This window comes from Callithrix jacchus, chromosome 6 (assembly GCF_049354715.1).
Source record: "Callithrix jacchus isolate 240 chromosome 6, calJac240_pri, whole genome shotgun sequence".
Classification (NCBI taxonomy): domain Eukaryota; kingdom Metazoa; phylum Chordata; class Mammalia; order Primates; family Cebidae; genus Callithrix; species Callithrix jacchus.
The window spans coordinates 50,613,157-50,639,913 of NC_133507.1; the positions used below are offsets into that span (position 1 = coordinate 50,613,157).

The 26,757-nt window shown below is 34.7% G+C and overlaps 1 protein-coding gene across 17 annotated transcripts in view; it reads right to left on the reverse strand.

The window, feature by feature from the left end:
• Positions 1-26,757, reverse strand: part of ZNF385B (zinc finger protein 385B) — a 400,251-nt gene that overhangs the window by 49,085 nt on the left and 324,409 nt on the right. The gene's annotated exons all lie outside the window — the stretch shown is intronic.

A 26,757-nucleotide genomic window follows, 5' to 3' on the forward strand; every position in this document is an offset into this window, starting at 1 on the left:
AAAGATAAAGAATGAGATATCTTAGTGTTTTTTTAAAAAAAACTAACCAAAAAACTTCTAAAATTCACTGTGGTCTCATTTCTGATTGATTTTTACCTTATTTCTTCATTGTCTTCTTTTTTTCATTTTTTTTTTTTTTTGACAAACACTTGCTCTGTCACCAGACTGGAATTCAGTGATGTGATCTCAGCTCACTGCAACCTCTGCCTCCTGGGTTCAAGTGATTCCCCTGCCTCAGCTTCCCAAGTAGCTGGGACTACAGGTGCTTGCCACCATAGCTGGCTAATTTTTTGTATTTTAGTAGAGACGGGGTTTCACCATGTTGGCCAGGCTGGTCTCTATCTCCTGACCTCATGACCCGCCTACCTTGGCCTCCCAAAGTACTGGGATTACAGGCATGAGACACTGTGCTTGGACTAATTTTTACCTTATTGTCCTAATTTGGACTTCAGAGAGATGGCTAAGATCTTGCATGAGGACATTAAACTGTGCTCACTTTGTATAGAAAAAACAGTCTAAGCACAAATTCACAAAGTGACTGGGGTAAAGTAATGGCTCTGGCAAAAGTATTTACCTATCTATTTACCAATAGAACCAATCTTTTTTGCATTTTAAAAAGTAATTAGGGCCGGGCGTGGTGGCTCACGCCTGTAATCCAAGCACTTTGGGAGGCCAAGATGGGTGGATCACGAGGTCAAGAGATCAAGACCATCCTGGTCAACATGGTGAAACCCCGTCTCTACTAAAAATACAAAAAATTAGCTGGGCATGGTGGCACGTGCCTGTAATCCCAGCTACTCAGGAGGCTGAGGCAGGAGAACTGCCTGAACCCAGGAGGCGGAGGTTGCGGTGAGCCGAGATCAGGCCATTGCACTCCAGCCTGGGTAACAAGAGAGAAACTCCGTCTCAAAAAAAACGGTAATTAGAACTGTTCCCTTAATTAAAGAAAGTGCATAACTAAAACTACTGGCATCTTTTTTTCCTGACACCTTAGATTTCAACATGTTAAGTAGAGTTATAAGGGAAATAGCAGAGGTCGGCTAATTTTCAGAAAAACCGGATATACTAAAATACCAAATACAACATATGTCAAATCAACTACCATAAAACAGGCTAAACTAACAAAGGGGAAACCTGATGATTTATTTTGCAAAGAATTATTTAGTACCTGCCATGGGCTAGGTATTGTAAAAGATTAAAAACAAAGACCTCTACTTGCAAGAATGGTGGCTGGAAGAAAAAACAAGCATACAAATAGCTATAATCCAAAGCAGAAGGTGTAATTGTAAAATGGGAGGTACCAAGAAATAAAGAATATGAGAGTCAGAGGAGAGGTAAATCTCTTCAGATTGAAGGAAATCAAGGAAGCTCCATGAAAAGCTCAGAGCTTTGTTCTGCTGCAAAGGTAGGGATCTGATGTGGCAGAGTGGAGATGGAGGTATTATGGGCAAAGGGAACAATATGTGCCAAGGCACTGAGTCCTGTGTACTATACAGTGTTTCCTGGGCACGTACGCTTTTCAGCTTCACTAGACTAGAGACATAAAGGGAATAATAGGGAAGGGGCTCTACATTGTACTACCTTGAAAATGATGGTCCTTGTATCACAGAAACATAGTGTTTTCAATTTAAACATCAAATATTCTATTTGTAGGCATTTTGGGAGGCTGAGGCAGGCAGATCACAAGATCAAGAGATCGAGATCATCCTGGACAACATGGTGAAACCCCATCTCTACTAAAAATACAAAAATTAGCTGGGCCTGGTGGCATGTGTCTGTAGCCCCAGCTGCTCAGGAGGCTGGGGCAAGAGAACCACTTGAACCTGGGAGGCGAAGGTTGCAGTGAGCCAAGATTGTACCACTGTACTTCAGCCTGGTGACAGAGCAAAACTCTGTCTCAAAAAAGAAAAAAGAAAAAAAAGAAAATGATTATGATGTAAGATACTGCTTTTACATTACAGATTTTATCCTCTTCTCCATACTATAAATCTATATTAAATTATTTGTACTGAGCCCTTAATAATTCTTTGAGATAAAAGCAAGGCACTTAAAATGCTATAGTTAAATATACTAAGAAACAGACTAAAGTTTACTGAGTAATAATTAAATAATTACTTGAATCATTGTTTCAAGATAAAACTTTTTTACTATTACAATGCTTTTTGCATATACTTGTTACATTCATAAGATCACACACTCTGAGACAAAGCTACAATATAGGAAGCATAAGCTATACCCAACCAAAAGGCTTACTTATCCAAAGATTGCTAGTAAGGTTTTCTGCTGATATTTCCAATTGTAAGGCATGAAATATCAGTAATGACATATTACTGGGCTTTGATATTCACTTCATTTAATCCTCATCTATTGGGATCTGTTAAAAAAATTCCAGACAAAATAATAACTATTATGAGCTTTTTAGCTTAAAAAGACAATGTCTTTGCTAATTGCTAATTTATGGCTAGAGAAACACTGTCAGTTGCTGTGGCCTGTCTAGGGCCATCACATTGCATAACTCTGCAGAGCACTATTCACATATATTTCAATATTAGTAGTATCTTCTGGATTGTACCAGGCCAGAGTTGTGACTATGACATTCTATATTTACTGGTTATATATATATATATATATATATATATAAAACCCCATCAACTCCAAATACTTCTGTGTTACTAAAGTGAAAGTGGTCGCTTTCAAAGAAGAAAATGATGTGTACTCTAGACTGCTAATTCTCTTTGGGCCCAATTTAGATTCTATCAATTATTATAAGATAGAAGGAGAGTTCTTGGGTTACAACTGCTTTAAAATACCACTATTTGAGTATAGGAACATTATATATATATATATTCAATCACATTATCAAAAAACTTCAATGTAGGCAAATTAATTTGCTTCTTAAAATGCTAAGATCTTTAGTGGACTTGAAAGTAATTTTTCAAATGTGCTTATTTGTCAGCTAAGAGCCTTGATGCTCATGTTTCTTGCCCATGATTCACTGGTGGAATGAATTACACACAGAAACATAGAGAAGCTATAAATGGATCAAATAAATATGACAGAATTTACATGATAAATTAGAAAGATGCTGCAGTTTGAGTCAAAAAATCAGCTGGAATATAGTAAAAAAATTGTTTTAAAAAAATAAAATCATTTCTTACAATGAAGTTTCAAGTAAATAAAATTTTGCCTCATTTTCCCAGTGAGTGTTACATTTCCCTTTCAATTACTAGAAGGCAGATTATTAATTTTAGATGATTCCCAGCAATCTACATTTCTTTGCCTAGATATTCACTGGCACTCTAAGTTACCAGTTTAGGGTAAAGTAGCACAGGGCATACGCAAGACAATTGTTGAAGCTTGGCTGTATCAGCTGTGATCCGAACACAGATCTTTTCATTTGTTCAATTCTGTTTATCCTCTCTCTCCTCCAGTTCTCTTCTGTATTTCAAATCAAGCCATAATTAAAAATTATCTTCTTTTATAAATAAGTTTATTATATATGTGCCAAGGTAAAGCTAATCTCAGATGATCAGTTCCTTAATTATATGAATGAATACTGTAAATTATAGAGATTTTATTTTGAAAAAGATTTTTCCCTCACCAACCTAATGGAAGTAGGTTTATATGAATTTTTCAACATAGGTAACTAGTAACAAAATGATTTTTTTTAGTGTTACAATTTAACATCATCATAATTTATTTAAGAATTCAGCAAAAAGTATCTGAAATACTTATGTTAAGAAAGCAAGACTGCTTAACTCTCCATTTACATTATATTACAATTTTAGAATTTCTGAAAGGTATATTTACTTTGCCTTCTGAATTAGGATCAATATCTGAGTCAATTTAATGATAAATATATGTGTAAACTCTTAGTATATGCACTAGAGTTTAAGGTAGGCAAGATGAAGTAAATGATATCTGGCAAAGCATGCCTTTAGCCACTCTCTCAAATCATAAGAGGGGACAAATCACAAACTTCATGAAGAATGCACTTGATAAATTATATTCTCTATTATGCCAGAGTAAGAAAATGAGATCTCTGTCTACTAACATAATCTTAAATATGAAATAATGCTAACCATCATAATTTATAAAATTATCTAATTTTCTCAAAGAATTATGTCTATAGGTACCTCACCTGTTAGAAGTCCTAAACTTTACAGATTTAATAAAACACATGGATATTATATTTTATTTTTCATTTATTTATTCACTTATTTTAGAGACAGGGTCTTACTCCGTCACCCAGGTTGAAGTTCAGAGGGGCCATGACAGCTTGCTGCAAACTCAAACTCCTGGGCTCACGCTGTCCTCCTGCTTTAGCCTCCCAAGTAGCTGGGACTACAGGTACATGCCACAATGCCTTGCTATTTTTTTTAAATTTTTTTGGAGAGGTAAGGTCTTGCTATATTGCTCAGGCTAGTCTTAAACTCCTGGTCTCAAGTGATCCTACTGCTTTGCTCTCCCAAAGTGCTGAGATTTCAGGCATGCAACACCATGCCTGTCCATCTTTTATTTTATAATATGACACAAAATATTATATTTTATTAATAACTACTTACTATTTTTGAATTATTTATTTTATGATTTTCCTAAAAGTATTTAAAAGTATAAGTCACCCATTTCCCTCAAATTAATTTATCTTAAACTGGGAAATCTTAGTTGAAAATTCTCAGCTACCTTGAAATATAAAGGAGGATATTTCAGAGTTTATAGTTATTAATGTGCTTGAGAGTGCTGCTGTCTTTCAGTGGGAAAACAGAATGCTATTGTATGCTTCAGAAAAACAATTTTTGTTACCCAATGATAAGTAATGCAGTATGATTCAAGTTTACACATTGAAGCTGTAACTCTATAGCTAACTGATTCAAGCCTTCTGATGGGCTTTTAAATTAGGCTTCCAGGTGTCCACACATTAATTTTTAATCAATCCAGAAGGTATTACATTTACTTTGAGTTCCGCATAAGGAAATTTGCATAAATTACACAAAATAAATCTAAAATTAGAATTTGCATTGTGTCTCCTTTTGTCTGACAAACAATATCCTTAATGTAGACAAAAGTGGCAAAGTAACTTTGAAAGTACAATACTCAGAGAATTAGTTAAAGAATAGCATTAGTAATATTTTATATATGTTTAATATATTATTTACTTATCATTACTCATTTGAAAACCTGTTTAACAAAATAGGTCTTTGTAAAATTCATACTCCAAAATCCTAAACCAATTATTAAAACCTAGAAGGGATTTTATAATTTAAAATTAAGTGGAATGTGTAAATGTGAAGATTAATAACAGATACCTTCAAAACACAAATATAACTGAGAGAAAATAATGAAAACACACCTTCAGTAGTCGCTTAGCCCATCTGAGTCATGCTAAGACCATCTTATAGTAAAGCACCAGATTAAACTAGAAGTTTTCATTCAAAATTAATTGGGTCAACCTTCCTCACATATAAGATATTGGTCTGTTGGAGGCAAAACAAAAATAATATCTATTACTTTGATTCATCAATAAAACCTAAAATGTTTTAATAGAATCAGAAGATGCTAGTGGGTTCCATTTTCTGATTCTGTGTGATATTGTCTAAAAGTTCTACTCACCAATAGTTGTCATATAATATATGATATCATCAATATGAATTATTTTAATTCAACTCTATTTAGCAATGTTTCATTATGTATCATGTAATAGGTGTTTCAGAAGACATGGTTTGTGGCTTCTAGAAGCTTATAATCCTATGTAGAGGATAACAACTTGAATACCACATATATGTATATGGCATGTGTATGTGTACATATGGCATGTATATAGCATGTATATATATGTTTGTGTGTATATATAAAGCAGAGGGAGAATATATATATGTATATATATATATATATACATATACATGTCTGTCTGTGTGTGTGTGTATATATATAAAGCAGAGGGAGAAAAATATTCTAAAAGCAGAAACATAACACTGAGAGTCCATCCATTCTTTAATACAACAAATATCTGTTGAATACATATTATATTCTAGGCATTACTCTAAGTGTTGTGGGATACAGATCTATAGAAACTTGAGTCCTAATATGGGGATATAGATAAGTAATTATAAATTTATATATATATATATTTTAGATAGTTTTAACTGATAAGAAATATACCTATGAATATGTTACATAGTGCTATAAAAAATAAAGATGTGTAAGGGGTAGACAATAGTGTAACGTGCCACTTTAAGTATCAAGGAAACTCTGTTGAGAGTGCATTTTCATCAAGACCTGAATGAAGTAAGGGAGTTAACTAGGTAGATACCTGGAGAAGAGTACTTCAGGTTCAGGGAACACCAAATATCCACTGTAAGAATTTTAACTTTTATTTAGAGTAGGTTCAGAATCACAGCAGTGTTTTAAATCAGAAGAGCAACCACATTTGACTTCTATTTATTAAAGGATCGCTTTGGTTGCTGTATGAAGAACCAACTGTGTGTGCATAGTAGAGAGGCTCGGGGTGAGGCAATGTAGAAGAGGAGGCTCAACCAGGAAACAGTTGAAAAGGGTTCAAAATCAAATCCCAACGACCAATCAGAAAGGCTTCAAAAACATGGTTTTCTTAACCAATATTTATAATTTTCCACATATCTGCAAGTTTTGAACATAAATCATGCATAATTTTGATGGAATTTCATTCATGTTCAGTTAGCTAATAATTTCTTTTGTTTCTTTTAAATTATTTCTTTTAAATTCTTAAAAATCTGGGTAAAATAATCACACAGTTAAAGGTATAAAAAATAAGCAGAGAAAATTTACCTCTCAGATTCAGCAATGAGTTCTCACTTTCTTGTATATCCTGCCAGAGATTGTTTACATGCCTATCAAGCAAATGTATATATATATGTGTAGTTTTTTCTTTCTTTTATTTCTAGACAAGTGCCTACATACTACATATGATATTCTGCACTTTGCCTTTTCTATTTAGCAATAGGTTTTAGAGATATTTCATATGAGTAAAGTTTTCTTATTTTTAAGTGGTTGTATATATTTATTTTATTTTTGTGTGATACCTACAGGGCAAAACTCCTTCTGATTGAGAAAAGCAGAGGGAAAAGTAAAGGGGACTTTGTTTTGCACCTTAGGTATCAGCATGACCACAGAGGGGTAGAGTACTGAGTGTATTCTCGGGGTCCCCAGTTCCAGGCCTGGACTCTTGGATAGCATTTCTGAACCTACCTTGGGCCAGAGGGTGAGCCCACTGTCTTTAACGGTGAGTCCCAGGCCAGGCAGCATTCATGACAAGCTAACTTAAGAGACCTTGTGCCTTAAGGAAACACTGACAGAAATCTGGTAGTAATCTTCATGGTCTGAGGTGATGGTGGCTATGAGATGAGGCTCCTCTGCTTTTGGAAAAGGGAAGGAATAATGGGACGGACTGTATTTTGTGGTTTGAGTGCCAGCCCAGCCTCAATACAATAGAATACCAGGTAGCCTTCTAAGGTTTTGACTCTAGTACCCGACTGACAGATGGCACTTCTGTACCCACCTGGAACTTGGGGACCTCACCACCATAAAGGGAAGAAAACAGACCTAGTTGGCTTTGCCACCTGCTGATTGTAAAGTCCCTTGAGTGAACATAGGCAGTAGTCCTGGAGTGGTTACAACAGGCCTGGAGTGAGACCCAGTGCTATGCTGGCTTCAGGTCTCATCCAGCACAGTCATAGTGGTAGTGTCCACAGGGGTGCTTATCACTCTACCCCCAGCTTTAGGTGGCTTAGAATGGAGAGAGACCCTACATATGTGGGAGAAATTAAGGAAAAAGAACAAGTCTCTGCTTGGTAATCCAGAGAATTTTCCCAGATCCTGTCCAAGACCATCAAGGCAGTACCTCTATGAGTCTGCAAATACTGCAGCATTTTAGGGGTTGGGGTGTCCCTAAAGCAGATACAGCTTAGATCACAAAACCCAAGTGCTTTCAAATATCTGCAAAGTCTTCCCATGAAGGATGGCTACAATAAGCCCAGATAGTGAAGACTACCTAAATACCTAACTCTTCAATGCCCAAAAAACATTTACTAGCATCAACACTATCCAGGAAACCATGAGTTCACCAAATGAATAAATAAGACACAAGTCACCAATTTTAGAAACAGTATCAGACACAGAATTCAAAATAACGGTGTTGAAAAAACATAAAGAAATTCAAGATAACACAGAGAAAAAAATTCAGAATTATATTACACAAATTTAACAAAGAGATTGAAATAATTGAAAAGAATTGAGCAGAAATTCTGGAGTTGAAAAATGCAACTGGCAAACTGAAGAATTCATTGGAGTTCTTTAATAGCAGAATTGATGAAACAGAAGAAAGAATTAGTGAGCTTGAAAACAGGCTATTTGGAAATACATGGAGAGAGAAGACAAAAGAAAAAAGAATAAAAAACACTGAAGTGTGCCTATAGGATCTAGAAAATAGCCTCGAAAGGGCAAATCTAAGAAGTGTTGGCCTTAAAGAGGAGGTAGAAATAGAAAAAGAGATAGAGATAGAAAGTTTATTCAAAGACATAATAACAGAGAACTTCCCAAACATAGGGAAAGACATCAAAATCCAAGTACAAGAAGGTTTAGAACACCAAGTAGATTTAACCCAAAAAAGACTACCTCAAGGCATTTAATCATCAAAGTCCCAAAGACCAAAAATAAAGAAAGGATACTAAAAGCCACAAGAGAAAATAAACAGATCACATACAATGGAGCTCCAATACATCTGCCAGCAGACTTTTCAGTGAAAACTTTAAAGGCCAGGAAAGAGTGATATGACATATTGATAGTACTGAAGGAAAAAGCCTTTTACCCTAGAATAGTCTATCTGACAAAAATATCCTTCAAACATGAAGGAGAGGCCAGGAGTGGTGGCTCATGCCTGTAATCTCAGTTCTTCGGGAGGCTGAGGTAGGTAGATCACTAGAGGCCAGGTGTTTGAGACCAGCCTGGCCAACATGGCAAAACCCTGTCTCTACTGAAAACACAAAAATTAGCTGGGTGTGGTGGTGCATGTCTGTAATCCCAGCTACTTGAGAGGCAGAGGTTCAAGAATTGCTTGAACCTGATAGTTGTGGTGAGCTGAGATCATACCACTGCACTCCAGTCTGGATGACAGAGTGAGAGTCTATCTCAAAAACAATCTTCCCATCCATGTGAAGATGTGCTTGCTTTCCCTTTGCCTTCTGCCATGATTGTAACTTTCCTGAGGCCTTCCCAGAAGCAGAAGCCTGTACAGCCTGCAGAACCATTAGCTGATTAATTCTCTTTTCTTCATAAGTTACCCAGTCTCAGGTATGTCTTTACAGCAGCCTGACACTGAATCTGTTGAAAGAACCAAATCCAGGGAGTGCTTTCATTGCCACATCTTACCTTTACCCCACATTCAATCCATCACCAAGTCCTATAGATTTTACCTCCTAAATATTTCTCTACTCAGGTTGATTCTTTAGATCTCTACCACTACAATTTTGGTTCAAACTGCCATTATTTTTCATCTCAACTCTTGCAAAGCCCCCTTAGTGACCATGCAAAGGCCCCTCTTGATCTCTCACAATCTGTTCTCCACCTGGACGTCATAGCGATATTTTTGAAACACAAATATAATCATGCCATTCCTCTGCAAAAAAATCCACAATGCCTTTTCACTGTTTTTAGTTTAAAATCTAAAATCATTACATTCAAACTTGTATGGATTACTCCCTATACACCTCAAATTTTGTTTTTTTTCTCTGTTGTTCTCTGGGGAACTGAAAGACAGTGTGTCTGTATTATAAGTATAGTGCTCTCCTTCTGCACATGCCTAGAATATGATCCCTTCTCTCTTTCTCTACTTAATTCCAGTTCTTCCTTCAGAATCTGGTTCAAACACTGGGAACCCTTCCATGACCTTCCAGACTAGGTCACATCCAAACTCTTGGGTTCTTCCCTTTCTAGCACTTCTCAAAATGTAAGTTAATTGTTTATTTATATAATAGTGTGATTATTGTCTGTCTTCTACCACAAGACAATAACCTCCATTAATACTTGTACCTGTAAAATTTTTGTTCTTCACTCTATTTCTTGCATTTAGCACATTGACTCAAGTATTGTAGCCGTTTGACAAATACTGATTACATGGATGAATGAATAACTGAGTGGAGAAATAATTTTTATTATTTGCAACACAATTAAATTGAGAAAGAGAAAGTAATTAGAGTTGACTTTAAATTCTCAGACCCAAATGGCAGGGAAGATTCCAAAACAAATATCAAAAAGGTACATTTATGGTGGTTGGGGAAATTTTGCAATGAAAAATGAGTACTTAGTTTGGGCCTTTAAGCCACTAATGAGAAACTTAGTGGAGAGGTTCCACAAATGATTGAAAATAAAAGTGGTAGTTGAGAAAACTGGCCAAGGCTGGAGACAACCACTTGGAAACCATCTGCTAAGATGATGGATGATAGATGAAACTTTGGAAATAGACGAGGTTTCTGAGGAATTAAGTAGTGAGAAGAGAAAGTCTATTTGAGAAAAGAATCTTGAGAAACAGCCATATTTAGTAGGTAGCATGAAGATTGTAAGTCAGTGCAGAATACAGAAAAGGGGCTACCAGATAAGCTGGATAAACAAGAGGGTAATAAGACACAGAGGACAAGGGAAGAAAAAATTTCAAAAGAAAAATAATTTAAAAATACAACTATTAAAGAGAAAATAGTCTTAATGGACACACAACATCTTCAGTGTGCTAAAATACTCTTCTATAATTTCAAGGCAACCCTTGTGAAATTACTGGGAAACAAGATGAGGTTCTCATGGCCTGGAAGAATGTTTGATAATGCTGCATCAGAAATGTAGAAGTAGCCAAGTTTGTATAAAATAAAGAGCTAGTTTGGACTGTTGCTTCAAGGAAAATTATAACACCTTGCCCATAGCCTCAAAGAGTTGAGTACAGAGCCATAGAAATAACATGGCATCCAAAAGGGGTGCAAACACAATGTCAGATTACAAAAATTACTCTATAACTTCAATAATAAAATAATGAGAAACAGCTACCATTTATTATTGCCATGTACCAGGCACAATGCTGAGCACTTCACATGCAATACTACAGTTAACTCTCATAGAATTATATGAGGCAAATATTATTAGCCTCAGTTTAGAGATACTCCAGAAAGCTAAGTAATTGTTCAGTATCACACTACCAGAAATGAAAGACCCTGGATTCAAATCCAGAATTAAAGGATTGGGCTCTGAACCACTGCACCATAGGGTCCCCAAACAAGATAGAAACCCAGGTCCAAACAGCCTTTACAGTGGAGGATCCAAAACAGAATAGACTCTTCCCTGTTAGGTACTCTGGTAAAAGATGATCTTCATTTTCTTAGAGTGGATGATCTGGAGATGAAAACAGATTTGGGAATATGACCTTATGTGACCCATATAATGTGTAATTTTCACTGTAGAAAACATTCAGTAATTCTCAATGAATCCTTAGGTTGTCATAAGTTAAAGATCCCTCTTAGAATCATTTATTTATTGAAGAAATATGCATTATGCTAGACACCAGGTAGTTAGCAATGGACAACAGACCCAGTCTGTGTTCTAATAGAACCAACAACAATTGTGTGTGTGTAGGGAACAGGTATTAAATAACAGCTACATAGAGATACCTTTACTAATTGTGATATATGTCATAGAGTTTACAGAATGTTATCAAATTATTTTCGGAGGTAGAGCTAATTTGGACTATGTAATCTAGAAAATCTCCTCTGAAGAAGGGACATTGAAGGTGAGACCTGAAAGAGGAATTTTGAACTAGGCCCAAACTGGGAGGGGCAAAAGTAGCTTGGCAGATTTATGGAAATAAAAGCCCTTGTGGCTGAAGCATGGCAAGCAATGAGGCAGGAGCCTAGAGATGGGCATGACTGGTTAGGTACCTGGATTTTGAGGATGCTAGGTGACTATAGTGAAAATTTTGGTATAAAAGTGGCCAAATGAGCATCTTTTACTACTCTTACTCCTACTTAGATTTCTGAGTTATTTCTGCCTAGTTGACACACACACACACACACACACCCCCCATAAAAAATAGCCACATGTACAAATTAATCACATAGGCTATACAACTATTACTGGAAGCAGAGAAGTAAAGCAAGAGTCACTGGTTGGCCTGAGTTTTTGGGTCTGGCTGCTTGACCAGTCTTAGTGTAGAATGATCAGATTTACAATGGACCAATAGCTCAATTACCTGGAAAATAATTCTTATATATAATGGTTCAATCACTCATTCATCAAAATAGACACATAATAGGTCAGAACACATAACCAGTGATTTATTGATCATTCAGCTAATTTGATCAGTGTAAGTAACTAAATTGGATGATTCAGACCTCAAGACAGTATTTGCTTGGCTTGGAATGTGAATGTAATTATCAAGGTTAAACACTTGACCTGAAAGAGAATGTTAACAAAGTTACAAAAATATTCATTTTTTTTAAAAGGCATTAGTATTAGATATTATTGAATGATCATAATTTCAGAAAAGGCTCATTCATGTGGACTAATTTAGATAAAGGTCATAATGAAATGGTAAAAAAATAAAGTTCCAAAAGTAGAACATTTTTGCAGAAATGCTGTTAGTTGATACCTGTTACCAAGAATTTTTAAATGGTTTGTTAAAATGTATATATATATGTGTGTGTATGTGTGTGTGTGAGATATATATATATATATATATATATATATATATATATATATATATATATATATAAAATCTCACTGCAGCCTTGTCCTCCTGGGCTCGAAGTACTCTTCCCACCTCAGCTTCCCAAGTAGCTGGGACTACAGGTATATGCCACCAGGCTTTGCTAATTTTTGTATTTTTCATAGAAATGGGGTTTTGGTATGTTTCCCAGGCTGGTCTGGAACTTCTGGGCTCAAGTGATCTGCCTGTCTCAGCTTCCCAAAGTGTTGGGAAGACAGGCGTGCCTGGTAAGAATTATTTTGTATCATTATCATTCTTGTGTTTTAATGACTGGCCTTAAATGCCTAAGTATGATTGGAAGAGTGGTTCTGCTTCTGTTCTTTCTGCTTGTGTTCTAAATCTCTATGCTTCAACCTCCTTTGTGACAATCATTTGCATTATCTTTGAAGAAAGAATTTGGATCAACAAAAGTACAATTTGCTTATACGGGAATGATAACAAATCCCTAATTAATGTAGTCCAATTTAATAAGAATTTACTGCATTTATGAAAATGAAAACATATCCAAAGACAATTATTCAATGTCTAAATCTCTAGAGAGCTAGTATACCAAGAATGTTTCACATATTCAAATTTTGTATTTTTATATCTACATCTGCAAATTCAGTAATTCTATTCTATTTTACAAATATAGACATTCATCATTTTCTCAGTATTTACAGGTACTAATGAATATCCCCTTCTATAACTATCTATGTAAATGTATAAGTCTTAAAAAGAAATTGTTAGTATTTTTAGTTTAGCAGTGTGTATAGGACATTTTGTTGGCTTAAACAATTTAAATTACAAAACAATAACAACCTAACTATTCCTTTAGTGAATCTAGCCTTTTCCATTCCTCTTAAATGACATAAGAAAAGGCCACTAAAATTCACAACATTTAAAAATAAATCATCACATAAAAGGGTTCTACAGCTGTCCCCCATATTATAGAATGTTATTTATTTCCAGGGAAAAACTGGGTAATCACCTTAAGCTCATAGTCGAGAGATAATAAAAATTACTTTTCAGAGAACATCCAGTGAGATTTATTGAAAACAAAAAGGAAACTATTTGGTGATTATAAGTTAGCACTACATATCTCCTCTGCTAAATGTAACACATATTTAAAGCAGAACTAGAATTCCTATTAATTAAATGACAAATATCAGTGGTATACTGAAGGTAGGGCTGTGGGACTGTTCACTTCAGGTGCAGGAAATAGGGTTTCAATTTGTTTAAAAAAATAATAAAACTGACCAAAAATCAGCCTACTTTTTCTCACCATAACATACTGGTAATGTATAATGAATAATAAAATACTCTTCTCTGAAAAACAGTTTTTTATTGGTCTAAGTTTTAAATAAACAATTGCTGTGGTTGCAGGTGAGTTTTAATAATATATATGCAAGCTTAAAATGAGGGCTTTTTCAAATTTTTAAACTGACTACATGGCAGTTAATAGAGAGAACTTGTAGTTACACAATGGAATTTCCAATTCACAGTGACTCCTCTACACCCATTCAGTATAACAGTTAAGTTCCTAAATGGTGAGGAATCCCTCAAGCTTGTTTCAGTGCAATTCAACTTTGCAAACCTGTTCCACTCAGATTCCTGCATTTAATAGTTGATTTGAAGTCAATAATGATAGGATAGTAAATTTAAAGGCAAAGAAACAAAACCTCAGAATTTCAATCGTTTCACTTGGAATTTTTGTGTTTTAGATTTAAGTGAGAGAGTGGCAACTGTGAGGTGTATTAATTTGTTTGGTAATATAAATTGTAGCTCATGCAATATTTTACTGATTTTGGCTAGTAGCATTAAAATGGAAATGTATGCTTCTTTTAAAGTTATTATATGCTTTAAAAATAAGAAATAAATGAAATTAAAATGTTATTATATTAGTGGTATAATTTAGTAGGTACCTAAACTCTATGTTGTACAATTTTAATTTTATTAAAATTCACTTGTTACTATAATGGTGTTGTTCATTTCTGTGATGGACTAATATATAAGTTTTCCCCATTTATAAAATACATTAATATAACACAAATATTAACCAATTGCCTTTTTCCATTTTGTGAACTGGTAATATCTAGTGGCATAGTACTATATTCAAACTTTAATTTTAAAAAGTTTATGAATTTCTTTATGGCTATTGTTAAGAGTCATGTAATTTCACAATTATTTCTGAAAATGCCTTTTACCTAGCGAGGAGGGAGTATTAAAAATGGCCTGCAATGGGAGTGTCAGATATGTTAGGTGTCCCACTGCTAAAGTAATGAAATTATTATTTATTAGAACTAAAACACATCTTCTAATTTGAAGGAAGCACAAATTAATGAGGTGAATCACATTCTTAGCCCCCAAAGTAAGAGCCTTAACAGGGTTATATATTCTCAAGAGTCTTTGTCTTTGATCTGTTTTTGAAGTAGTGAACCTAACATGTGCTCTCTATGAGCCCTAGAATGCAGAACTAAAGTGAGGAAAATAAGGACAAAGGTTTCTTCGCATTTTTTTTTAAAGATTTAGGTAAGATGGAGTATTAAGAACTAAAAGTGATTAAATCCTTGACCATCTCTCAAGTCTTTCTCAGTTTACCTCCACCAGGAACCTTTGTGCAAATACAAAGAGAACATGTGTACAATACCCAGTACAGGGCCTGATAGAAGAGAAGGATTTAATCAAATGATACTTTTCACCTTTTTCTATCCCATGTACTGTCTCCATTCCTTAATTTATAATTAAATTTATATTACTGTGTTAACATCATACATTTCAGCGGTATTTATAAATGTATCAGTTTTGTTTCCTTCGCTAGATAACCACGTGTTGGAGGGTATATTTCTCAGATCTTCCTTTCAAGGCAGGAACTACTTTGACTCTCTTCTCCTAACTCTCTGGCTAAGTTGACTCCTTCTTTACTCTGTTTAAATAACTCATGTTAACCAGCTACAGTATTTTGCCAACAAAATCTTCTTAGGTTGAAATTTTAAAATTGGCTAAAGTAATACTTCCTTATATGCTATCTCCACCTCCACCCTACCCACAAGTCACACATCATAAAGTTCCTTACAGCCAGTCAGACTTTCCAAAGAAACTGCTCTTTATGCTGACCCACCACATCTAAAATTCTCTGGCTTCCAGGGCAAAACGCTGTCACTTCATTTAAAGAGCTGCTTGAGAAATGAAAGTACCTAAAGGGTACCTCTTCTGCAGAATGTTCTAATTTGTATTAAGTCAGTCTGTTACTTGAAAGCAGTGGAGTAAACTTATTTTTTTGTTCCATTCAGCTTCACTTTTGTTTTTGTCTTACATAAATCATAAAAATTATAGCGAATTGCCCACTCAAGCATACTGAATAAAAGATAAGCTACAGCGAACCAAGTACTTCTTAAATAAAGCCTGAATTTAAACTTAAAACCAGCAACTAATCATTTCGGAAGGCTGCAGGTGTTCAGTCTAGCAACTCTACCTGTTCTTAATTGTATGTTGAATAAATTTTCAGCTGAAGAATCCCAAACCACAAATATCGAATGAAACATCTTATTGTTAAGGATTCTGCAACCAATCTTTACTAAAGAAATCCATACCAAGTGAAGAAGGAAAATACACAAACCCTCAAGAGTTTTTTCCCAACTCCCAAGTGGCAAGACAACTTTTGCATGAGAAAGATCACTGACAAAATGACTTCTGAATCCTTCCAGGAATCTTTTCCTTTTGACTAAAAGAGTTAGTAACACAAATTTTGCACAGGAAAAAAGAAAACGCATAGTATTTTTAAAGGTGTTATTAATGTTTGATCAGCAAACTATGATTTAATGGAAATATATCAAAGCTTGCAGTTTTGACAGTGTATCGTGGACACATAATGGTTTTCTATGAGAATGTATTATGATAAGTGAAGGTGAGTACTGGTACTCTCCTAGTAACGTTCATATTTTCTTTGCTTCATAACATCATATTAGGCTGATCATCAAACTTTGAATATCATTGAACACATATGAATAGTTAAAATAACATGTCATGTTAGACATCTATGTATTTAAAGAAAAGCCAGAAAAAATATTGAATGATGTATATTGAGTAATTTCCCCATTAGTTAAATATAGGATTTGATGAACATTTATGAGTCATCATAATCATGTTTTTAAACTTGGCATATAACCTTGTCTTTTCTTTTTCTTCAGTTATAAATTTAAAATCAATCTTAAATTATCCAAATACCAATTTAAAACATGGTAATGCTAAGAAATGCTGTGACTTTTTAAATAACATTTTAGTGCTACTTTGGAAACAAGTTTGTATTTAATAAGTGACTACTACATGCTTCAGAAAACATGACTGAACTTTGTTATGAAGCAGCTATCGAACGAAACTTTTAGCACGGTATGTCCCCGCTCCCTGTAATCATGCTATATTTCTGTCATATTGAAGCAAAAAATGTTCATCATTTTGTCAGTTCTGTCTGCAAAGCGGAGAATTACCTTCCCAAGCTCCTGAGATTTATACTTTTAATTATGTCCTATCTGCTTCACTACTTTTCAAAGCTAAGAATCAATATAAATAGTCTTATTTATGGCAAAAATGTAAAATGTTTGACAAAAGCAGGCTATCATTTTCTAGATTTCCATTTGATGCTATTGATTCCTTCTATTTTCAGTACCGTTTCTCTTGACAGAATCAGTTGGTTTTTTCAAACTTACAATATTATTCATTTATTCAACAATTTGTACTGCTGAACAGCAGATGTAAACTTTGCAACTAGCTTTTTGGTTCCCAACCCAGCAAGAAGATTATCACTACTGTGGTTATCTCTTTATTTAATCATCTGCTGCAGAGTTCAGTTTATATGTAATTTTCTTCAAACCCCCTTATCATAAAGTTGCTTTTCTGTGAGGGTCAACTTCCATGGCTTAATTAGGTTTTGCATGGGAGGCCACTATTTATATAGGTGAAATATAATAGCCTAGGAACTAGTATTCTTGAACACACACACACACACACACACACACACACACACAAACACACACTAACACACTGCTTATATGAAATTGTGTATATACAATCTAGAATTACATAAATATGCTACAAGTTTATACATTAAAGAAGCTGCTATCTATCTTAAGAGCTTTCACAAAAAATGCAGTTGATGTGTATGTGTGGCTGCAGTGAGGGTGTATATGTGTGTGTGTGTATGTATGTATATATATGTGAATGTTCATATAAGTGAATGTGCTATCTATCTTATCTGTTCATATATGTGAAGCTGCTATCAATCTTAAGGGCTTTCAAGAGAACGCAGTAGATGTGTATATGTGGCAGGCAGTGAATGTGTATACAGGTGTGTATATATACACAGTGATGTGTGTATGTATAGGTAATGTTCATATATGTGAATATACATATATATAGGTAAATGTATATATACATGAATGTGAATGTTCAAAGTTTTTTCTGACAAACCCATTAGGGTAAAGTACCAACAACTACAGAGTAGCTGAATATTCAGAAAATAGAAGGTGAATTTATTTTTTAAATAATATGTTTGGTTGAGTTTCAAATAACAAGCTTAATATATTTTTTAACCTTCTAAAAGACTTTTTAAGTAATATATGTCTATATTTAAAACAATAAATCTAGTTGTTAAGCTAAAAAAGCTCAATAAAGAAACTACAAATGTCCAAGAAAGACAGGAGAAATTTCATTTGTACTTTTGTGCCAGAAAAAGAGGAAGAGAGGATAAAGGGGAAGAGTTGGAGGAGAGAGAGAAGAGAAAATTGAGTAGAGAAGGAAGAAAGAAGAAATGCAATAGTTTAGAAGAAAATGCAGGGAAAGAGAAACATAAAACATGCAGATAGAATGTCTAGAGTTAAAAACAAGCACCCACCGGGCAGTCAGTAGCAAAATGTGGAATCCCCTAGGAGAATGTTACATAATGACAAATAAAAAGCTTGATCCTTCAGAGAACCCAAGTGGGTACTCTTGCAGCTGTGTGACTCTTCAGCTTTTGCTGCAAGTGACATCTTCAAACATAGTGTCTAATGGGGTTCCTGTTTCCCAGTTGATCGGATTTCTCAGAGAAAAAAACACAGCTGCTGCAGGGACTTGCTGCCTTGTGGCAGCTGGTGGAGAGAGGTAGAGTTAGGTCTGGTGGCCAAGGGAGATGCAAAATCAGTCAATTTCATGTAGAAAGGGAGTTATGTGAAACTCAAAATTGTGGCTTCCTTCCTAATCTCTTGACTGCTGAGGTCTCTGCTGGGTGAAAGAGAATGCCAGAGCCTCCAGCAGAGACCGCACTAAGGCCTTCTAAATGGCAGATGGTAGATGGGGAAGTTTGTTTATGCAAAACAAATACAAGTTTGTATTGTATTATAATAACTGCTAAATAAACCAGGAAATTGGAATAAAATTAAAACCAAAAAAAGACATATAGGCAGAAAGACCCAGGAGGGCATAACCTAACTGGCCTTATCCAAATGAAAAACGCTAAGATGACAAAGACACAGATGCATAGTGAGGTGGTATTTTGGATGTACCAACTGCACACTAACTGTAGTCCCAGGGGAATTGAGGGAGGTCATTGAGTGATTGCATTTTCTGAAATTTCAGAGAGATTTATACTAAAGAGTAGGGCAGTTAGGTCACCCACAGAAATGTTTACACAAGTGGTTGGTCATTCTACCATTTAAACTTCTAAGCAAACCCTTAATTTCCTGTCCATTTTTACTTAATCATTCTAATGTAAATCAATGAAATGGCATGAGATTGTCACTTTATGTCTTCAGACATGAGAAAATAGAGCACAGCCAAAAGAACCGAAGGCTAAAATGAGAGAGAGGGATACTGGATAACCTAAAATCAGAAAACACAATAAAAAACATCAACAGATCACAAACCTAGAGGTACCATAAAAATAAAATATAAACTATAAGTGATCAATGTTTATGATATTATTCAAAGATAATAATGTAAATTTGAAAAATCAAATGGGCTAGCTCCAAATGGGTAATAAAAGCCTGTGGGGTCAATATTTAGGGACAATGTGTCTCATGCTTAATTACCTGTGGTATTAATGCTGAGTACCAAAATTTCAGGGTCAATTACTGACCTAGAGTATATATAATTTTATTTAAAATATTACCATGCTTTCATTTTGATTTGCCTATAAGGCATACAAGACTCAGAAATACATTAAGGGTATTTATAATAAACTGTGTTCTGAGATTAATAATAATAATATAATCTCTGTTTTTAAACATTTAAGAGAATCAAGTTGCCCTGCTTTGTGTAAGAATCTGCTTAAGAATTTGATTTTGATTCAATTTTGTATAAAGATTTGATTTTGTGTAAGAATCACTTTCTTTCATCCTTCTGCTACTATCCTCCAAGAAATTGAAACTAATATGTAAATTAGAAATTATTTGGGATCTGCCCATTTTAACTTAGCCAAAATGAGATAAATGTTAGTATCAAAAAATTTTCTGAAGTGTATGTTAGCTCATTTGGCTGGCAAAGCTTAACTCTGGAAATGGCATTTTCCAGCTAAAAGATAAAGATTCAGATTTAGGCTTATCAATGTATGACCATACTGCAGTTGCAGGGTACTCAGTTACTAGAGAATAAAGAAACATTCAGGGTTAGGCAGCCTCATTCAGCTAAGGTACACCATGTTAGAAAAAAGGTGGTCAAGAACAAAGTAGGGCTTGAGGTGATACAAACATTTGGGTAAATGTCTGGAACTCTGTTGGAAAGCATATTATTCCTGGACTGCAATGCCAGCTCCCTGGCAAAGTTAATGGTGTTAATTTGTAAAGGTTCATTTGGGAAATGTTTGTGATTAATGCTTGCTCATTTACATAACTGTGTGTTGTGCAAATAAAGCTGTAGCATTTTGCATTTCAACAGGGTAGTTCTACCATGATGATAAGAGCTGGACAAAGAGGGATATAGAACACTTAAATTAGGTCATCTTGAATTTTAATGCAGGAAGCTAACTCTGATATATTTTATATGGATAATGAAGAACTGCAAAATGCAGTCTGTTTACTGTGCATCTGCTTTCCAGATTTTTCAATAAACGTATTTTCTATACTGAAGAGTGAAGCCAATTTAGTCTCAGGTTGATTTAGAAATGTTATTAAAATATAAGGATGAGCATCTTCTTAATTCTTACATTAAAATGTAAATAGGGTAATTATAAAATAATAAGCTCCCCCCCCCAGATAAAAAGTGCTCAGTTTTAGAGCTTGGTTATGTAGATTTTAGCACAATTACTAAACACTGAGAACATGTATATGTCACATTTGTGAATCTGCCATCCAGACTTCGTGGCTTTATTGTCCAGCATCTAAGAATGACTCGGAAATTTAATTTCTTTGTTTATAATCAATGGAACTTTGGAGCTATATCAAGGAGGCTGATGGTTATGTGCTTACATGTGCACATGTGTCCATGTCCCTATTAGTAAGTACTAAGAAAATGGCTGACATCAAATGGAGCTCAAGACAAAGGTGGACCTACTCATGGAATAATTCTGGGGCTTGAATGAAATTCTTAGGCCTCCTCCAGCTCAGCCAACAACACAAATTAAAAAAAAAATTCATAGTTACTTTTTCTGGGTTTTAGCTATTGACTTTAAGATGGAGGTGTTTATATCCTATGCCCCTGACAGATACCATGACAATGATTTATAGAACTTGAATTGTCCTCCTAAAGATCATGTGGTCCATTTCAGGCCATATTGTAGAGATTAGCAAAGTGTTTATCATACAGGAAGAGTTCAGTAAATGCTTAGGAAATGAGTAAAGTTATGTGAGGCAACAAAATAAGAGCTGTAGATTTAGAGGCAAGAGATCCAGACTTATGTCCTAGCTCTGCCATTTATAGACTAAAAACCTAGGCGATATTAAAAGAATTTAATTTTAAGTGCCCACCTATAAGGGATGAGTTAAACTATGAAACATGTACAAATAAACTACTGAATTAGTTTTCCGTTGCTTTCATAGCAATTTTTTTATAAACTTAATGGTTTATTATCTTATAGTTCTGGGGGTCAGAAATCTGGCATGGGTCTCACTGGGCTGACACCAAGGTGCTGGCAGGGCTGCATTCCTTCTGGAGGCTCTAAGGGAAAATCCATTTATTTGTCTTTTCCAGCTTTTAGAGGTTGCCCACATTCCTTGGCTTGTGGCTTCTTCCTTCCCCTGTAAAGCCAGCAATGGCCAGTGGACTCCTTGTCAGATAGCCTCACTCTGACTGCCTCTTCTGCCTCCCTCTTCTACTTTTAAAGACCTACTGATTACAATGGGGCCACAGGATGATCCAGGGTAATCCTTTTATCATGAGGTCAGAATATTAGCTCCCTTAATTCCATCCACTACCTTAATTCCCCTTTGCTATGTAAGATATATTGACAAGTTCCAGAAATTAGGATATGGGCATCTTTGCTTACCACATCTATAGAGTAAGGGAGCTCTCTATGTTCTAATAGAAAATATTCTCCAGAATATATTGTTACATAAAAAATGCAAGGCAAAGAAGAGTGTCAGTAGTATGCTACCATTTACATAGAAAAGGAAGGAAATAAGAATATGGATTTATACTTAATTATATTTGCATAAGCAAACCCTGGAAAGATAGGCAAAAAATATTAAAATATTAAAGTGGTTACAAATAGGGAATGACACAAAGGTTGGAAAGAAGGGGAAAGGGGTAGTTTTTTCTGTGTGTGTGTGTGTGTGTGTGTGTGTCTGTGTCTGTGTTGAGATGGAGTTTTGCTCTTGTTGCTCAGGCTGGAGTGCAATGGAGCAATCTCAGCTTACTGCAACCTCTGCTATCCGGGTTCAAGCGATTCTCCTGCCTCAGTCTCTCAAGGAGTTGGGATTACAGGTGTGTGCCACCCCACTTGGCTCATTTCATATTTTTGGTAGAGATGGGCTTTCACCATGTCAGTCAGGCTAGCCTCGAATACCTGACCTCAAGTGATCCACCTGCCTCAGCCTCCCAAAGTGCTGGGATTACAGGCATGAGCCACTGCACCCACCCTCAATATGTTTTTTTAATATTATCACAGTTTAGAACTATAAATGTTATTTTTTTAAATTGAGAAATTCATAATTGTCTCTGAGCCCCAATTATTCAGTCAGTGTTCAACATCTTTTGTTTCAAAGAATCTAACCATTGTCAACCTTGTTATTTTACTCTTCTTAAATCAACTCATTTTTCAGTGGCTTTGAACCAAGCAGTTCTCTAACATTACATTTGCGAACTTCATAAAATTATGCATCTTTTGTACAATTTTTGCAATTTCATTCTGAAATCTATTGTTTGCATTGTACTGTGAGATATTTTCAAGTATCTGGCCTTGTGGCAGCAAGAATGCCAGTGTTAAAGATGCAGCATGTCTTTAGTTGGGCATTCATTTTATAAGTGATCAGGTAAGTAGTAAACATTTTCATGTCATATTTATATAACAATAAAGTTTAATTTCTCAGTATAACTCTAAAAATTTGAATAACTGAGCAATACTGTTAAATTTACTTGAATCTATTTCAATATTAATTATTGTGTCTATACTTACAAAAGTCTTTTATTATACTTTTAATCTAGTAGTAACATTGCAGTTTAATATATTTAGTAGTTAACATCTCTATCATAAACTAGTCTTCTATTTATAAGATATTTTGTGGCTCATATCATTAATTTTTTCTAGTTAGGTTTACTAAAGTATACTCTAAATATAGTAAAATACTTTTTTAAGAATTCAGCTTAATGAATTTTGAAAAACAAAGACTGTTAGGTAAACAACACAGCAATAAAGATACAGAATATTTTCATCATCCAAAAAGGTTCCTGAATTCTCCTTTGTGGTCAAATCTCTAACTTAACCCTCAGTCCCTGTTAACTACTTATCTGACTATCCCCATAGTTTTGTCTTTTGCAGAAGGTTATCCAAGTGCAATCATACAGTGTCTTTGTCTCTTACTTCTCTCACTTAGCATACTGCCTTTGAAATTCATCCATTTTGTAGCATGTATCAGTACTTTCTTTTTCTTTTCTTTTATTTCTATTTACTTTTATTTCTTTATTTTCATTGAATGGCTTTAACATGGTTTGTTTATTCAACAGTTGATGGACATGTGGGTCAATTTCAGTTTTGGGAAATTATGAATAAAATTACTTTAAGCCTAGTCCTATGTCCTGGATAGTTTTGCCTAGATTTCCTTCTATGGTTTTTATCGTGCCAGGTCTTATGTTTAAGTCTTTAATCCATCTGGAGTTAATTTTAGTGTAAGGTGTCAGGAAGGGGTCCAGTTTCTGCTTTCTGCACATGGCTAGCCAGTTTTCCCAACACCATTTGTTAAATAGGGAATCCTTTCCCCATTGCTTGTTTTTGTCAGGTTTATCAAAGATTGTATAGTTGTAGATATGTTGTGTTGCCTCCGGTGCCTCTGTTTTGTTCCATTGGTCTATATCTCTCAAGGACTTCATGAACAAAACACCAAAAGCATTGGCAACAAAAGCCAAAATAGACAAATGGGACCTAATCAAACTCCACAGCTTCTGCACGGTAGAAGAAACAGTCACTAGAGTAAATCGGCAACCAACAGAATGGGAAAAAATTTTTGCAGTTTACCCATCTGACAAAGGGCTGATATCCAGAATTTACAAAGAACTCAAACAGATTTACAAGAAAAAACAAACAAGCCCATTCAAAAGTGGGCAAAGGATATGAACAGACACTTTATGAAAGAAGACATATATGAGGCCAACAATCATATGAAAAAATGCTCATCGTCACTGGTCATCAGAGAGATGCAAATCAAAACCACATTGAGATACCATCTCACACCAGTTAGAATGGCAATCATTAAAAAATCTGGAGACAACAGATGCTGGAGAGGATGTGGAGAAAAAGGAACACTTTTACACTGTTGGTGGGAGTGTAAATTAGTCCAACCATTGTGGAAGACAGTGTGGCGATTCCTCAAGGCCTTAGAAATAGAAATTCCATTTGACCCAGCAATCCCATTACTGGGTATATACCCAAAGGACTATAAATCATTCTACTATAAGGACACATGCACACAAATGTTTATTGCAGCACTGTTTACAATAGCAAAGACCTGGAATCAACCCAAATGCCCATTGATGATAGACTGGATTGGGAAAATGTGGCACATATACACCATGGAATATTATGCAGCAATCAGAAATGATGAGTTCGTGTCGTTTGTAGGGACATGGATGAATCTGGAGAACATCATTCTCAGCAAACTGACACAAGAACAGAAAATGAAACACCGCATATTCTCACTCTTAGGCGGGTGATGAAAAATGAGAAGACATGGACACAGAGAGGGGAGTACTAAACACTGGGGTCTATTGGGGGGAAAAGGGGAGGGCCAGTGGGAGGGGAAGGTGGGGAGGGATAGCCTGGGGAGAAACACCGAATGTGGGTGAAGGGGTGAAAGCAAACAGAACACACTGCCATGTGTGTACCTATGCAACTGTATTGCATGCTCTGCACATGTACCCCAAAACCTAAAATGCAATAAAAAAATAAGAAAAAAAATTACTTTAAGCAGCACATATGGATAAATATATGTTTTCATTTGCCTAGGGTATATACTTAGAAGTGGGATTGCTGGATCATATGGGCAATATATATAAAGCTTTATAAGGTTTCTTAATAATAACTGCTAAATTGTTTTCCAAAGTGGCTGTACCATTTTGTATTCTCACTAACAATGTATGAGAGGTCCAGTTGTTCATCATCCTAGCCATTTGATCCTATCAATTTGTTTAGTTTTCATCATTCTAATAGGTGTAGTGGTATCTAATTGTGGTTTTAATTTGTACTTCCTTAATCATTAAACATGTTGAGCATCTTTATATGTGTTTATTTGTGATTCATATTTCTTCTTTGATAAAGTGCCTATTCAAATCGTTTTCCTATTTTATCATTTATTATTGAATTATAAGTTATTTTTATATTTTGTATAGAAATTCTTAAGCAGACACAAATATTTTTATCCCAGTCTATTGCTTTTTTTTTTCATTTTCTTAAGAGTGTAACAGTGTCTTCTAGAGTAGAAGTTTTGAATTTTGATAAAGTCCAATATATAAAAATTCCTATGGTTCACAGTTTTTATTTTCTAAGAAATTTTTGCCTAATGCAAAGCCAAATAGATTTTCTACTGTTTTCATCTAGAAGTTTAATACTTTAAAAAAAATTTTTATTTTATAAATGCTCCTATTGAATTAATTTTTATGTTTTCTAGCAGGTAGCAGTCAAGGTGTTTTTTTAATTTAGAGATGAATATGCAATTTTTCTAGCACTATTTGTTGAAAAGATTAGCCTTTCTTTATTGAATTCACTCTGCAACTTTGTTGAAAATCAATTGACTTTGTTGGTGTGAGTCATATTTCTGGACTCTGTTCTGTTCCATTGATCCATGTGTCTACTATTCTTTTACCAATTTCACAGTCTTGATTATTGTAGATTTTAGAGAAAGTTTTAAAATCAGGAAGTGTTAAGTCTTTAAAATTTGTTCTTTAAGAAAATGTTTTGGCTATTCTAGGGCTTTTCTTTCCTGGGTATATTTAAGAAACAGCTTGCCATTTTCTACACTAAAAAAGCATTTTGGGGTTTTCATCAAGATTGTGCTGCATCTACAGATCAGCTGGGGGAAGAACTGACATCTTAACAATATTAAGACTTCAAATGAATTAACACTGTATATTTTTCAGTTTATTTAGATACATTTTGATTCCTGAACATGCAGTTTTATCACGTACTAAAAAAACACTGGACTTTTGATTAAAATTGTATTAAATATAATTTTATAAATCATTATAAACATCTCCTTTCCAAAGACTATAATTTTTATTAGCTTCCCATGTAAATTATTAAAACATAATTTAATAGTATATGCAAACAAGAGTAATTATTATTTTAGTATTTCTAAACAACAAGTTTAGTATTTAGTATTCTGCAA